Genomic DNA, 16,163 nt, shown 5'->3' with positions numbered 1-16,163 from the left:
TGGTCTTGGCCGTGGTGATGTCAAGACTGATGTGTTCTTTCCAAACAACTTATTCCGTGCCCTTGGGTGTGCCTCACCTCCTGCATACGTAGGCTCATGAGATCCTTGAGTTTGTGCTTTTGCTGTTGCTTTCTTTGAGAAATAACTCACAGCATGTTGGGGGCAGAACATGCTTTCGTCTGTTGCTTTCTTTGAGAAATAACTCACAGCATGTTGGGGGCAGAACATGCTTTCGTCTAGCCTTACCTAAAATAGAGTTCTGTGCCTTCAGAAGAGAATTCTGTTCTCTTGTCTATGTTGGGACACAGATCCACATTAAGTCTTCAGCACGGCAGCAACTAACAAAGAGGATCACTGACTCAGACGCAGGCAGTGATGTTTGCATGGCTGGAGGCTGAAATTCCCTGTGTCTGCTCTTGCCCTCGCAATGTGTGAAAATTTTCCATTGAGAAGAGGATTTTTAGAGCTCAACCAAAATAATTATTTTCCACTTTACTGTTAATTTAATTTAAAAAATTAGTAGTGCTGTTTTTGTGACTTTCAAGTCATTTGAAAATTAACAAATTTGAAGCACTCAGTGGTCGCATTGTCTTCTAATTCTGTCGGATATGTAGCTTTGTGGGTACAGGCTTCCTAGGTCCCCTGAAGACTTCAGGCCTCATTGTGTGCAGTCAGGAGAGGCCTTGCTGAGGAAGATCTGAGGAGACCAAGAGCTTTCAGATTCACAACCTGTGTGACATCTTTTCAGGCCCAGGGTCTGCATTCTTATACATGTTGTATCCATGTAAATTGGTCCCCTTCATACTGGAGGGAGAACAAAATTGTTGATACTGTAATTACCTAAGAAACAGGCCCATCTGGTAGAGAGGCCTGTACAAAACTTGGTATTGGTTATGGTAAGACATGCTTTCTTGCGTGTTTAGTGGAAGCTAATGCAGTCAGAGCTGTCCAAGGCTGTAATAGTCGCAGGCTTGTCAGATGATGGGAGAGGACTGCAAACGCGGGAAGTTGTTTTGATGTCTGATAGGACACGTCTTCAAGCCCCTTTCAATGAGGCATACAAGTGTGACTGCGAAGAACACTGCAGTGCCACACCTGCCATCGTCCCTCAGCCATGCAGGAGCAGCAGCAGCGCCAGTAGACAGGTATACATGTGAACTCACCAGCGGATGACCTGCCATGGGATGCACTCTGGACCTCCTGGGGGTCTATAGTTCAGAGCTGCCCAGACTAGGCAGAAAGGAGGTGGTGTTGGTGGGGAGGAGCATGGGGCTCTCATTACCCTGAGTCTGACATTGCAGCTTTGCTTAGCTTACAGAGGTGTTTAGAGTAGTACTGGACAGATGTGCATGTTGAGTATGTCAGATGCGTTTTAGCAGCACATAGCCCTTAGCTAGCAATTCTGCTGGAACCTCCCAAGAAAGGAGTGGACACTGCAGGGGCACAGGCAGATAGAGGTACCGAGAGGCGGATCTTTTTCTTTTTAGATGAAACCTCCTTGAGAGCCACTCCCTAAGCTTGATATTGTCATGACTGGAGAGAAAGGAAGACAGCAGAAATACTGTGCGTATCTAATGGAGTGCCAAGGCCTCCTGTTATGTCTAGATTCATAGATTCTTTCTCAGTTCTCAGTCTTCCTTCACCAGCTCAGGGTCTTCTAATCATTCTTCTATAGACCTTCAAAATGACTAAGTCATTTGTGGTTTTTATAGTCAGATTTTAGTGTTAAAACATGGAATGGTACCATGAAGTGACACAGCAGACGTAATGATGCCAACTCTGCATCTCTGCATCTTAGTCTTTCCCACCAAGGGTTTCGTGTGTGTGTGTGTGTGTGTTTGGGGAGGTTGTTTTCTATTTGGTTTGGTTTAGTTTGGTTTTGTCGACCCTCAAACTCATAACCCACTGTGTGTTTCTCACATGCTGGGACTGTAGGTGTGTGGCACCATGGCCTGCACCTCCCCTCACCATGCTGCTTCACTTGCACAGCTTAGCAGGAAAGCCTGCAACTTGGCCAGCTTCCCTGTCCCTGGGAATGGGCCCTGGCTGGGCCTACCACCACCTCGCTGCTGCTCTTGCCATAGCCCTATCACACTTGATTGATGGCTGCTTGTGCATCTTCCCCGAATGCATCCTCTCCTGGCAGAGCGGGCCTGTGGTGACTGTCTCCTCTGTGTTAGGAAGAGTTGCAAGAGGCCCTAGCATGGCACCAGTGAGGCACAGAAGTAACTCCTGTTTTACACATTCCTGACCTCCCAAATGTGGTGTTTGCTCAGCACTCTACTTTGTGATCTTTGTATATGTTTGCTGAGGTCTGATTATTCATAGCCATTGAAAGATTGACTATCATACTAGTATCTTATAAACAGAGATCTCTTTTTTTGTTCCTGGCCACCCAGACCTGAATAATCACACAAAACCATATTAATTACAACACTGGCCAGTGGCTCAGGTATATCCCTAACTAGCTCTTATATCTTAAATTAACCCATTTCTATTAATCTGTGTATTGCCATGAGGTTGTAGCTTTCCGGTAAGGTTCTGACGTCCCTCTCCTTCAGCAGTTACATGACATCTCCCTGACTCTGCCTTCTTTCCTCCTCTATCTCTGCTTAGATTTCCCTCCTTGCTATATTCTGCTCTGCCATGGGCCAAAGCAGCTTCCTTATTAACTGATAGTAATAAAACATGTTCACAGCATACAGAGGGGAATCCTCCATCAGTTACTCACTCATAGTCCCTACCAGCTGTCTTTGAGAACAACACACAGCCAGCTTAGTTTTGTCTGTCTGTAACTTCCTCCCCACCAGGTCACTATTACTCTTATGTGTATGCTTATCTTGTCTGAATGTGTGTCTATGTGCACATGTCTACCTGGTGCCCAAAGAGGCGAATAGAGGAAGTCAGATCCGCTGAAACTGGAGAGATAGAGAGTTGTACACCACAGTGGGGTGCTGAGTCCTCTGGAAGAGCATCCAGTCCTCTTAAACACTGAGCCATCTCTCCAGCTTCACCACTAGATTATTTTGAAGTCAATCATAAGTGTCTTATCATTTCATCTGTAAATATTTCATTATATATTTCTAAAAGTAAATTTGTATTTAGTATTATAATGCCATTATAATTCCTCAAATTTGAGTAGTAATTTCTTTTTTTATTAAATTTATTTATTTATTAAAGATTTCTGTCTCTTCCCTGCCACCGCCTCCCATTTCCCTCCCCCTCCCCCAATCAAGTCCCCCTCCCTCCTCAGCCCGAAGAGCAATCAGGGTTCCCTGCCCTGTGGGAAGTCCAAGGAACCCCCTCCACCCCCCATCCAGGTCTAGTAAGGTGAGCATCCAAACTGCCTAGGCTCCTACAAAGCCAGTACGTGCAGTAGGATCAGAAACCCATTGCCATGAAAGGAGACAGAGACAGAGACCCACATTGGAGCACCGGACAGAAATCTCAAGGTCCAAATCAGGAGCAGAAGGAGAGAGAGCACGAGCAAGGAACTCAGGACTGCAAGGGGTGCACCCACACAATGAGACAATGGGGATGTTCTATTGAATAGTAATTTCTTAAGATTTTAAGAGGTCAGCCAGTATTGAAATGTCTCCTAATAGTTTTAAAGTCTGCAGTGAGAAAGTTTGTATTTTGTAAGTTATTCAAATCAGAATTTTTAAGGGGAAGGAAACAGAGCTCCATGAGTAAAGAACACCTTGGCTTCCGTTCCCAGCAGCCCTCCCTAGTAACCTGATAAGGCTCCTTACCGCACTCTCCCAGACTTGCTCACTCCTTCTCTAGTACGAGTTATTGGTTGAAGAAAACAGATTTTTGTCTACAGTGTCACTGATGGCCTAAATTTTGGTCACTGAGCCCCAAGGCATGCTCACCCATTGCATTCCTTGTGGCATAGCCATTAGAATCCAAGTCAGATTTTACTATTGTTTTTAGGTAACTGCTCCATAGTTAATGTTGTGTGTGCTACAGCATCAGGAAACACGTAGACATTCAGATTGTCTCCCCTTTGGGTATTTCCATCTATTGATGACTATTTCTCAAATCTGCTGCTTCGTGATTTAGGAATATAGAATACTATTCCAAGTCTGTCTTTTTTAATAGCTAGAAAGAAAACATTTCTCTAAAGCTTGGTTTGAGAATCCTGAGATGTAACTTTCCCAGGAAAAGTAGGGTGAATGTTACATTGTTTTCCTTTCTGTCTCAGTTTTCAAATTGAAGAAGTTGCTCTCTAGCATCCTCCAAGTGTGACCAAAGAAATAGATTTGGAGCCAGACAGTGACAGTGGCGGCTCACATCTTTAATCCCAGAAATCAGGAGGCAGAGACAGGCAGATCCCTGTAAGTATGATGCCAGCCTAGTCGACAGAGTGAGTTCCAGGACAGACTCTAAAGCTACAGAGAAACCCTGTCTCAGGGAAGAAAAAAAAAAAAACAAAACAAAACAGACAAACAAACAAATAGTAGATTTTTGGGGTTTCTAAGGGAAATGCATGTTGGTAACATTTCTGTTGTTGTGATATGTGCATATATGTGTACATGTGTACATGCTTGTGGTATATAGGTTAGAGGCCAATTGGTGCATGTCTTCCTCTGTGGCTCTCCACCTTAGTTTTTGAGGTAGGTCTCTTGCTGAAGCTACAGCTAAAGGATTGGCTTGACTGGCTGCCCAGCAAGTGCTGAGGATCCCTTGTCTCTACATCCACATGTGGGTTACAGGTGTGCCCTGTCATGGCTAGCTTTTTATGTGGGCGCCAAGGATCTAGTCTCAGGTCCTCATGACAGCACTACAAGTACTTTAGCTACTGAGCCATCTTTCTAGCCATTTAACTTTGAATAATCAGTTGTCATTGATCTTCAAACAATTGCATCTTTGGTTGGTCCTTGGGAGCTGCCAATATGGCTCAGCATTTCTGAGTATCTCTTTGATTCTCGCATGACACAACACACGGTTCATCTTGTTACGTTCACACCCTTGATTTGAAACCAGTCATTTCTTCAAGAAACCCTCAAAAAAAAAGAAGAAAAAGAAACCCTCGTTTTCTTTAGAGGGAGGTGACACTTGCAGATTTGCACAATAGATGGTGCTTGTTACTACTTTTATTCCTGTTTCTGGCCCCTTCTGTTTGCAGAAGTAGGAAATGGATGCTCATAGTCTTATTTAACAGGTAAAATGTGTCATTAGCACATCCTGGAACTTCGATTCAAATTTACTTTGGTCTTTTTGTCTTCCAAGTCCTTTTCAACCTCAGCTACCAATGATACAGCACAATAATTCATATACTCTGTCTCTATTAATATAAAATCGTCTTAGAGTAGCAGTACCAATGCTGTCATGGAGCATGTCATTACTAAAAATAGTGTAACTTTTTTACAATCATTTTTTATGTCCTAGGGTATATCTCACTCAAAATGTATAAGAAATCCTATCTTAAAGTTAATTGAAACTGCTCAGTGTGGCTTAGCATTTCAGTATACAGTTAGGTCCATCTATTACTGTGGACTCTGCTTTCAATTTGTAGGCGAATGCCATTACAGGCAGCTGCTGTAAGTTCATGACTGCTCAGCTGTGCAGTGATTAGTAGGTGACATTTTGCAGCCCTTCTCCCTGTCCTCTGGCTCTTAGATTATTCCTTCTCCCTTTTCTGTAATATTCCTGGACCTAAAGAGGAGTGGTACAAATAATCGTGTTTAGCACTGCACCCTCAAGCGTCCTTTAGTCTCAGTATTTGGTGGAGTCATGGGTTTCTGTATTCACCTCCTCTCACTGCAAAAGGGTTTCTCTGATTTAGGCTGAGAATGACCTTGTTTCAAGAAATATTATAAACACAGATATTTAGAAGACAGATTGCTGTTTCATCAGTTTAGCTAAATAGCAGTTGTGGGTTTTTTCCTAACACTTAAGGTTACCTTGGTCATTGGTTTTTGACTGGGTTTACAGTTCCAGGGATGGATTCCCTCTTATTGAGTGGGCCAGAAATCTAATCAGTGAGAGTGAGTATCTGTTGCCCATAATAGTCTTGTTACTGTTGTACCAGTGGATACATCTTTCCTTGCCCTGTTGGCATTGTAGATTCATAGCGTTCACATCTGGGGAAGACTGCTTTATTCCCCCAACAGTCTACAGAGCAGCATCAGGCACCGTGAAAGCTACCCAGCATGGAGGATGCTTCCAGTTCTGAAAATTTCTACAAGTAGCAGGTCACTAAACAAAAACCCTAACTCCAGGTCTGGCATACCCCTGAAGGGAATGCCCAGAAGTCCCTACAACATTACAGATGGTTGGCATCCCTCTTTGTTGTCCATCAGAACTAGTGAATGAGACTATATTTCAAAGATATCTTAACATATTTAGTGTCAGTGGCAACGAAGCAATCCTGTTGGTTGTACCCAATTATTACGTTTTATTTTGGGCTCTAGGAGTATAGTGATATTTCATTTGTATTTTAATAAATGAAGCTTGCCTCAAGTTCAAAGTAAAACAACCATACTGATCAGCCTTACAGACCAGACAGTGGTGACACATACCTTTAATCCCAGTAGCCACACAAATTTGCTTGAGAAACCGGGTGACAGTAGTGGTGCACACCTTTAATCCCAGCCCTAGAGAGGAGGCTCAGTCTCATTCTGAGACTCCTGGAGACAGGATCACCATTTCAGATTGAAGTAGAGGTAAGAGCCAGTGGCTGGCTGTGTTGCTTTTCTGACCTTCTGATTGAACCTTAGTTTCTGCCTCTGGGTTTTTATTAATTGTGCTACATTTGTTGCCTGACATGGGTTGTCATTTGTAGATGGAGACTGCACTTTTGTTTTCTGGCTGCTCAGACCCGAATAATCACACAGAAACCATATTAATTACAACACTGTTTGGCTGATGACATATTTCTGGCTAGCTCTTACATCTACATTAACCTATTTCTATTAGTCTCTGTATTACCACGTGGCCGTGCTGTTACCTCATTCTCTACATGTCTTGTTTCCTCGTCTGGCATCTGCTTGGCTCTGCCTATTCTGTTTCTATATCTCTGTTCAGGTTTCCTGCCTGGCCTTATTCTGCTAAGCCATTGGCTAAAATACAGAAGGATATCTTACGTCATAGGAATTTGAATTTAAAACAGGTACCTCAAAAATGGGTTATGTTGGAAGAGTAAAATAGGTCTCTGCACTCTAACACTGCCTCCCCATATCACACTACTACTGAGAGATTCTTCACCTCTCTCCAATATTATACTAATACCGAGGGCTTCCAATCCACCAATATCACACTAATACCGAAGGATTCTAAACACACACACACCCCCCCCCCGCCGTGTGTATCACACTTAATACTGAGGGATTCTAACCCCCTGCCCAATATCACACTAATATTGAGGAATTCTTCTGTGAAGATAGTTAAGAAATTTGTACTTTGTTGTTGTTGTTTTTAAGAAAAGGGTTTCTCTGTGTAGCTCTGGCTGGTCTGGAACTTGCTTTGAGAACCAGGCTGGCCTGGAAGTCACTCTGTAGACCATGTTGGCCCTCCAACTCACAGAGATCCACCTGCCTCTGCCTCCTGCGGGCTGAGATTAAAAGCATGTGCCCCCATGCCTGGCACAAGTTTGAGCTTCTTAATACAGTGGTATGGTTCACATAGAGAGGAAGTCTTAGGAATAACTAGACAGTCATAACAAAAACATGGTTAATGTGAGACCATAATAACAGATTGTTTTCTATAGTTGAGAAATCATATCAAGAAAAATTCCAAGTAGCTCATATAATTTTTTAAAATACCTAACCATAAAAAAATTAAGGAATACAATGCAAAAAAGACAAGCTTAGTAGAAATACTGTCAGAGGGTTTTTTTTTTAAGATTTATTTCTTTATGCCTATCTGTGAGTGTATGCACCTGTGTGGGTGTCCCAGCTGCCAGAAGAGGTTGTTAGCGCCCCCAGAGCTGGAGTTCCATGTGTTTGATCGTGCCTGTTTTGTTACACAAGTACTGAGATCTGAAATCCAGTCTCCACAATTGTGCTTCTCATGTTCTTAACTGCTAATCCATCTGCAGCCCTTGCAGAGGTTTGAGTTCAGTTACTTGGAGCACTCAGCTGTAGATGTATCGGAGGGTGAGGATCATGTAATGCTTTTAAAGTCCCTGTGGAAAGGTTCTCAGAAGAACTTGACATCTTGGTTAAAAAGTAAAATTTAAGAGTTGATCTCTGCAACTTTTGTAGTACAGTTGGTGTGGCACTTTGAACGAGAGTGGACCCATAGGCGCATACATTTGGATGCTTGGCCCCCAATTATTGGAACTGTTTGGGAAAGATTAGGATGTGTGGCCTTGTTGGAGTTGGTGTGCCAGTGGAGGTGGGCTTTGAAGATCCAAAACTCCAAAGCATTCCCCGTTAGTGCCCTCTCTGCCTCATGCTTATGGATAGGGCTGGGAGCGCTCAGCTACTGCTTCAGCATCATGCCTGCCTGTCTGCCATGCCCTATCTTGATGATCATACACTCTAACCCTTTGGAACCATGAGCCCCAAGAAACTCTTTTATAAGTTCCTTGATCCAAGGTATCTTGTCACAGCAATAAAAAGGTAGATAAGCCAGCCAGGGAGTATGAAGTCCTTTTCATTGAGACTGAAAGTGGAGGTGGGGTTCTGGGTGTGATATTGAGGAAATCTTGGTTTTAACTCTTAGTAGTTAAGTTGTTCATCTCTTGGGCACTCATTGTAGAAGGACTATATTTTTTACTTCTTAGTCGGTATTTTTGTACATTTTATCTTTATTTTTATTTTTTGTTTGAGACCTGTCTCAAGTATCTGAGGCTAGCTTGGACCTCACTTAGTGGCTAAGAATGACCTTGAACTCCTGATCCTCCTGCCTGTACCTCTCCGGGGCTTGAATTACCAGTATGCATTGCCATACTGGCTAAGTGTCCGGTCCAGCAGGCTTGTCCGTTCATACTTGGAGTGAGGATTAAGGAAAAGAAATAGATGAGAAACAGAAGATAGAGTCGGGAGGGCATCGAGTAAGTACTGTGAGCAGCCCCAGTTTATTACTCAGAATTCTTACATTCCCCAGTCACAAGGGAGAAGGAAAAAGACTTCTTTATCAAGATACAAAGAGCAAGCAAACATAATTACCTCCTTAATACCCAAAACATCAAGTAGCCACACCCTAAGTCAAAACATCCTGTTGACTGGCCTTTGAAGAGTAAGGCTTCCAATAGCCAGACCTTGTCAGGCGCCTTATTTAACCTTGAAGGAGCAAGAATAGGTCTGAACTGTCTGACCTTCCGTCAAGATGGACCTGTTTTACTCTTACGGACCTCTACAGTGTAGTTAATCAATTTTTAAAGTCCTTGGTGTGTAATGTCTCCCTTTATCAGAGATAAATTATATGGTACTGCTCCCATTTTGTCAGGATACCTATTATTTCATTAGAAAATAATTGGGTTTCTAAAAGAGATGGATCTTAGATCTAGTGAAATTAATGGAAGTGTCTTTAGCTAAGAGAGTCAAAAACTCGAGTCAGTTTTGACAATCACTTGTCAGTGTAGAGGTTTGAAGATCATAGGAGCTATGAAAAACTCTGTATAATGGGCCAAACTTTACAAACTTTAATATCTGTCCATTAAGATAAGAAGCACAGTCACTGCATGACTCATCAGGAATGCCCCAAGTAGAAATAATTTCTTCTAACAGTTCTTTTTTCCTACTGCTAATGTATTGCCTTTTTGTAAGAGTAAACTTCACTGGGAAACCATGCAAATCTAGTATTGACTCATTTATGCCCCGGCTCTACAGGCATAAGGGGCAAAGCACAGAGTCCTTGTTCTCGGAGTCTTTTCATTGCTATTTTGCTGATGCAAAGCTTACTGTTGTGAGCAAAAAGTTAGATATTACATCTAATCTGCATCTAATTTGGACTCAAAAGAATTTTTAATAACTTTTCATTATAGTGAACTTAAATCATTTATACATTCTCTCTTTTACCTGTCACAAATCTTACAATATATGCTAGCCTTCTAATTTTGGCTTTACCTTTTCTGTTTTTGGAAAACCTTTGACTTTAGGACAAAGGTCTTGTTTCAGTAGATAAAATTCTTTCTTAAAAGAATTGCCTTTTCCTTTAACCTCCTTTATCAAAATATATAGTCCATAACTATAATTTTTATATTTTATTTTCATGCTTTATAGTTTCTTTCTGTTTTTATAAAATTTAAAAACATTTTTTTCTTAATAAAATTAATCTTTATGTTATCAATGAAGACTCAAGGAACTGCATCTGAAACATAGCCAGAAAATGTTGAGAATCCTAGGGAAATTATTTTGCTTTTACCTGCAAACTTGATAAAGATTTAACTGGCACTCAGAAATACCCCTTGCTAAAGAGCATTGACTTCTTGGAGCCCACAAGGCAAGAGACAGATGGCAGGGCAGAAGTCTGACATCTCTGCCTCATTCTGTGCCTCTCTGTGTATAACCGTGTTAGTCACTCAAAAGTATCCATCCATCTAACCCATTTCATACCATCTTCAAAACTGAAGGCTCACATGAGAGATTGTCCTAAATCTTCAGTCACTGTGGAGTCTAAGCACAAAATGGCTGCCTAAGACAAATAATCCTTCATTTGAAGACAGCAGCAGTCATCTCCTGGCAACAGCTTGTCTCCTCAAATACTGAAGGACTTAAGTCCTCAGGAGGCAAAGGTAAGTGGGTCTCTGAGTTAAAGGTCAGTCAGGGTTATATAAGGAGGCCCAATCCTTCACCCCCCCCCAAAAAAAAAAAAAAAAACATGAGCCAGCAAGATTTCTCAGCCAGTAAAACCTGGCGGTCCAGATTCTATCCCTAGGACCCACATGGCAGAAGGATAGCACCAACTCCCGCAAGTTGTCCTCTGGCCTTCATGATTGCTCTGTGGTTCATGTGCACACTCTCACACATATACATGTATATAAAATAAATAAAAACAAAAAAACAAAAAAACTTGACTGAGATTGTTTAATTGTATGTCTCTCACACCTCTTATCTGGTGGTTTTTGTATTATTTTGTTCTATTTACATTTATTTGTTTATTTTGTTTTTTGTTTGAGACAGCTAACTATGTACTACTGGCTGTCCTAGGACTTGCTATGTAGACCAGGCTGGCCTGAAACTCACAGAGATCCCTCTGCCTCTGCCTCTCAAGTGCTGGGATTAAAGGTGTGCACCACCACACCCAGCTTCTATTTAAATTTAGAGCTCTTGTCTGCACCCTCAAAATGGCCTTGAGGTTGCTTGGCCTTGTTGTCAGTTCCTCAGTGTAGCTACACTGAGTACCTTCTCTTTCTTGCCCTATGGCATTATTTATATCTTTTGTTAGCATGTGGTGACCAAGCCTAAGAAGAGGATATTTGCAATTCCTGTTAACAGTATGAACGGAAAAGAGTATGGAGTACATTCACATGAATGCTTGCTTCCTTAATTACATCCTTTCTTGGCAGGAGTTTTATCATGAAAACATATCATATGACATTTATCCACAGGTAGTGGACAGAAACACCACACTGATAGACCAAGGTGATATAAACTTTATATTAAAAGTTAAAATGATTTAAAAAGAAGTGATGATCCAAGTTTATAAAAGGGCAATAAGTTAAGATCTCTAAAAGTTTTTGTTATAGTTGTAAGTCTTAAGTAAAACCCTCTAAATTAACACAGATTAACATCTAACAGGAAGAAAACCCTTATGTAAACTCAGGAGCTGTCATGAGGACTGAAACCATCTGACACGAGTGAGAAGGAAACATGGAACAAGAAGCAAACCCACGTAGGAGTTTATTAAAGGGGGCGTGCACAGAGAGAGAGAGAGAGAGAGAGAGAGAGAGAGAAAGAGAGGGCGCGCTTCAAAACTTAAACTTCTTGTTTTTAACTGTCCTTTGCTTGTGACAGTTTCTAAAATTCTCTTTCATATTTTGTAAGCTAGCATCATCATTTCTCACATGTTTTAAAATTCTTTAATCTGCCCATTTATAATCCTTAGTTTTATTGCCTAGGACTTTTAGTTAAATGTACAGTTTTTTTGCATCAATATCAGTTGTTTGCCATTAAAACAAAACTTGTAGATTAAATTTCCAGAATTGTCTACCATAAGGCTAACTTTACTACCAGACACTTTCTCCTTCGAGTTTCAATTTCCCATAGTTTTTTTCTTTCTTAAAACCTGCAGCCTTCTATTATAGCTGGTAGGATGTGCGTTTTGGATCAGATATTTGCTGCATTAATGGGAATAGTCTTACTCCAAAGTTGACCCCTCTCACTGTGTCTCATGTTTATCCTGTGTGAGGAATGTGAGGGGCTTGAAATGGTAAAAGTAAAATTCTGCAGATCCCCAAGTGGCTGCAGTGGGCAGCGGGTCCCGAGACCACGCTGCGGGTCCCGAGACCATGCTGCAGGTCCCCGAAGTTGTGGCAGGCAGCAGGCAGTGGGTCCTGACAGCAGCCAGTCCCAAGCAGGGACAGCGCGGTTCCCCAAGTGGCTGCAGTGGGCCATGAGGGGCAGTGAGCCCCAGGCAGGGAGCTGCGTGGTGAGTGAGAGACTGACAGGGCAGCCAGTCCCATGAGGAGAGACAGACAGATGGGCATGCCATAAGACCACACTGCAGGTCTCCGAAGGTGGCTGGTCCCAGGCAGGGTGCCACATGCTAGGTGAGAGACAGATAGGCATACCATGAAGAGTGATATTGGATATTTATTTAGTGGGTTAAGGAGAGAGAGGGAGGGAGGGAGGGAGGGAAGGGGGTAAGGAGAGGAGCTGTAGCAGTTACCTCTCTGGGAGAGAGAGAGAAAAGGGAGAGACTCAGGCTGGAAGCTGAAGATCAGCTTGCCTTGGTGGAAAGTGGGGAGGGAGTGGGCATGGCTTGTCTCTTAAAGGGACAGGACAGATCATTACATTCCCATTTCTTTTTTATAATAAAAAGGCAGGAAGTTAGACACCACAGGTTAAAGGAATTGGGGCAGCAGATTCTCAATACTGCTTCCTGCTTATTTGTGGGCGTCATCTTTGGGGAGGGGAACCTGAGAAGGCTGGGTGCTGGTCACATCTAGCATAGCTGATCTCTTTGCTCTTGTCTGGTGTTTGTGGTATGGAAATGTCTGATGTCTTTTATCCTGTTTAAGGTATTGGCAGAATAGAGGACAAAATTAAGTGAAGGAAAAAAAATTTTTAGGACAGGGAATTGAGAGGGGTGTATCTGACTTGTTTAAGGTGGATTCTTCAATTTGGCTCCCTGGAACTCACAAGAATTCTTTGGGTTTGTAAAAAGAGAAGTTTTAGACATATGCATTGTATAAACAATAGCATATTTATGTCAGAATGACTGTGACAGACTATTTTGTACAATGAAAAGTATCTTTAAGACTTTGAAAGGCAATGTGAGAGAGAAATTTGATAACTTGTCTTTGTCTTCACACCTTTATAACTTGCAGGTCTTATATTTTATTGAAATTTGTTTGAGGTTGTCCTTTTAAACTGACAGAAACCTCAGCTGTCAAACTTCATCAGAGATCTTTGAGAAGGGTGAAATTTTACTTGAATTACTGATTAAAAACGACAGAGAACTTACTTGTTTGGCACCTAGAGCTAATCCTCAGGGTCCTCCATGGTCACTCAAGGTCATATTTGCCTTTTACTGTTTAGTGGAGGGCCTGCCAGGCTCCAGAAGATCCTGTGGGCTAAGAAATCTGTAGTAAGACAAGCCTACCTTGACCTGAGCAGCTAAGCTGTTGATTCCAGTGATTCTGTCCACATCTGGAGACCTTCAGTTTAGATGAAATGCAGTTTTGCCCAATGGTCAGTGCTTGGCAGTTGAAGCAAATTGTGATGGACATTGTTCTATGCCCATTTGTCTTCTCTCTTCTTTGGAGGAAGTAGAGTGCTGTTACTAAGAGCTAACCTGTCTCTTTTTGTTATGAAAAAGTCTTTTAATAATTAAATATTTAAATGCCATATTCCCCAGGTCTCTGAGTGGTTGAGGGCTGTTTATCAGGTATAACTACAGTATATAATCAGCCTTGAGAGCTGGGTCCAAGCTTGACTATACTGGCTCTCAACAAGTAAAATTTACACTCAAAGACAGAAAGAGGAAAAAAAAAAACACTTGCAGTAGATGGTTAACAGCAGAACTGACAATAGTAGAGAACAGCTTAATATATTTTAGATCATGGTTGGATTACATATATAGTATTTTTATAAGAGTCTTTAAAGTACATACCAGTTTAAAACATGAGACCTATTGCTTTGTAGTCTGAAATGAGATGTAATGAACAATTATAACATTTAACAGTAAACATAGATGCATTTGAGTTACATGTATGAACACACACAGAGAGTGAACAGGAATTGGGCAAAGTGGATGCTCTTGGTGGGCCCTACCAAAGGCATGCCACTGCACAAAACATTACAAGTAACTGAGTCATCAAGAGGAATTTAGAGACAAAAAACATAAGTAAACTGGAGGACCAGGCAGGGTATACCTCAGTAAAGATGGTGGAACTTGGTCACCTGTCCTGGCTCTCAGCCAAGATGGCAGTGAAATCACCTGACCTGAGCCAGGATGGTGGCAAGGTCACCTGACCTCAGTCAAAATGGCAGCAGTCACATATTGTATGGAAAAGTCACGATTTCTGAGCTGCTGGGATTTTAAGCTTAATAATAAGAGAGACCTAGAGACATGATCTGCCCTGTTGCTGAGCCTCCATGCCAAAAGCTGCAGCAGACAGAAAAAGGCTGAAAGTCAAACCAGCCGCCTTGTGGATCCGACCAATCTTGTTGGCAGCAGTAGTTATGGTAGGGACAGTTTGAGGAAACTCCTTCCATTTGCCTGTGCGCTGACAGTAGTTAGAAAACTCCTGTAGAATATCAGGATCAAAGGTGCCATAAGGCAGCTCCTTTAAATTGTTATCTAAATTGTAAGGAGGCCATTTGAATAAAGATGGACAAGTGTTAGAATCTGTAAGTAGGGCTTTAAGGCCTGGGGTTTTAGGGCCTTTTAAAGGCATCCCAGATGGGAGGCTGGATTGATGGTTTTGGATGGCTTGCTACCTATAGCTGAAACTGCGAAAACGGCGACACAACAAGGCCTATAAGGGACGTCTCCCCTCTATAGGCGGGATGTAAATCATCAGCAAACACTGCAGGGCTTGTAGGAGAGTGTCCTCTGCCTACAGGTGGGGTGCTAAAGCCTGACTGACTACAGTCAGGGTGACTCGGAAGCCAGAGAGCCACAGCGAGGACCACTGATGAGTGATCCAAAAGAAAAGAAAAAGAAAAAAAAGGCAAAAAAAATAAATCTGAGGGCCTCTGGGCCCCCAGCTGAATACACTGTACAGCATGTGCAGTGCTGGTGTGGGAGGACTGACTCCGGGTTATCCAGCCACATTTTCAGCTAAGGGAAGAACCCAGAAATGAATGTCAGCGAAGAGCTCAACTATAGCCATTAGGGCCATGGTTGGGTAGTCCACCCCCCGCCCTCCAGAAGATTGCCGGGAGCTCAACAGTCAATTCCTTGGGTTCAGAGAAACTGTTAAGCTGACCAAAAATGGGGGAAACTCACTAATTGAAGCCAGTGGTGTGCGTAGAAATTTCACTCAGGCAGATGGAATGGAGAGCTGTTGTGAAGAAGCCTGATTCCCAAGCCCAGGGTTCCACGCGTCCTTAGCCGGCCCACCCGCCGGCCAGAGGGAATGTGGAGAGCTTGGCCTAGTCACAGCACCAATGTAATGGTAAAAGTAAAATGCTGCGGGTCCTGAGACTATGCTGCAGGTCCCTGAAGTGGTTGCGGGCAGCAGGCAACAGGTCCCGAGAGCAGCCAGTCCCAGGCAGGGATGGCATAGTTCCCTAGTGGCTGCAGTGGGCCACGAGGGGAAGTGAGTCCCAGGCAGGGATCCGCAGCCCCAGCAGGTGAGAGACAGAGACAGATAGGCACACCATGCAGAGTGAGGTTGGATATTTATTTAGTGGGTTATGGAGGGACTAGGGCAAAGAGAAAAACAAGTGGGGAAGGGGAGAAGGGAGAGACAGAAGCTGCCTCTTCAAGAGGGAGATGGAAGAGACTCTGGCTGCAAGCAGAAAGGAAGATCTGCCTGCCTCAGCAGATGGGGGGAGTGAGTGGACGGGGCTGGTCTTTTAAAGGGACAGGACAGACCA

The 16,163-nt window shown here is 42.8% G+C and overlaps 1 protein-coding gene across 2 annotated transcripts in view; it reads left to right on the top strand.

Moving 5' to 3' along the window:
* Positions 1-16,163, top strand: part of Btbd9 (BTB domain containing 9) — a 371,475-nt gene that overhangs the window by 237,296 nt on the left and 118,016 nt on the right. The gene's annotated exons all lie outside the window — the stretch shown is intronic.

Source organism: Microtus oregoni, unplaced genomic scaffold, assembly GCF_018167655.1.
Source record: "Microtus oregoni isolate MIOR12 unplaced genomic scaffold, Mior012 000046F_ref0000063, whole genome shotgun sequence".
In the NCBI taxonomy this organism is placed as follows: Eukaryota; Metazoa; Chordata; class Mammalia; order Rodentia; family Cricetidae; genus Microtus; species Microtus oregoni.
The sequence above is the reverse complement of the archived record's forward strand: the minus strand, read 5'-3'. Positions and strand labels throughout refer to the sequence as shown.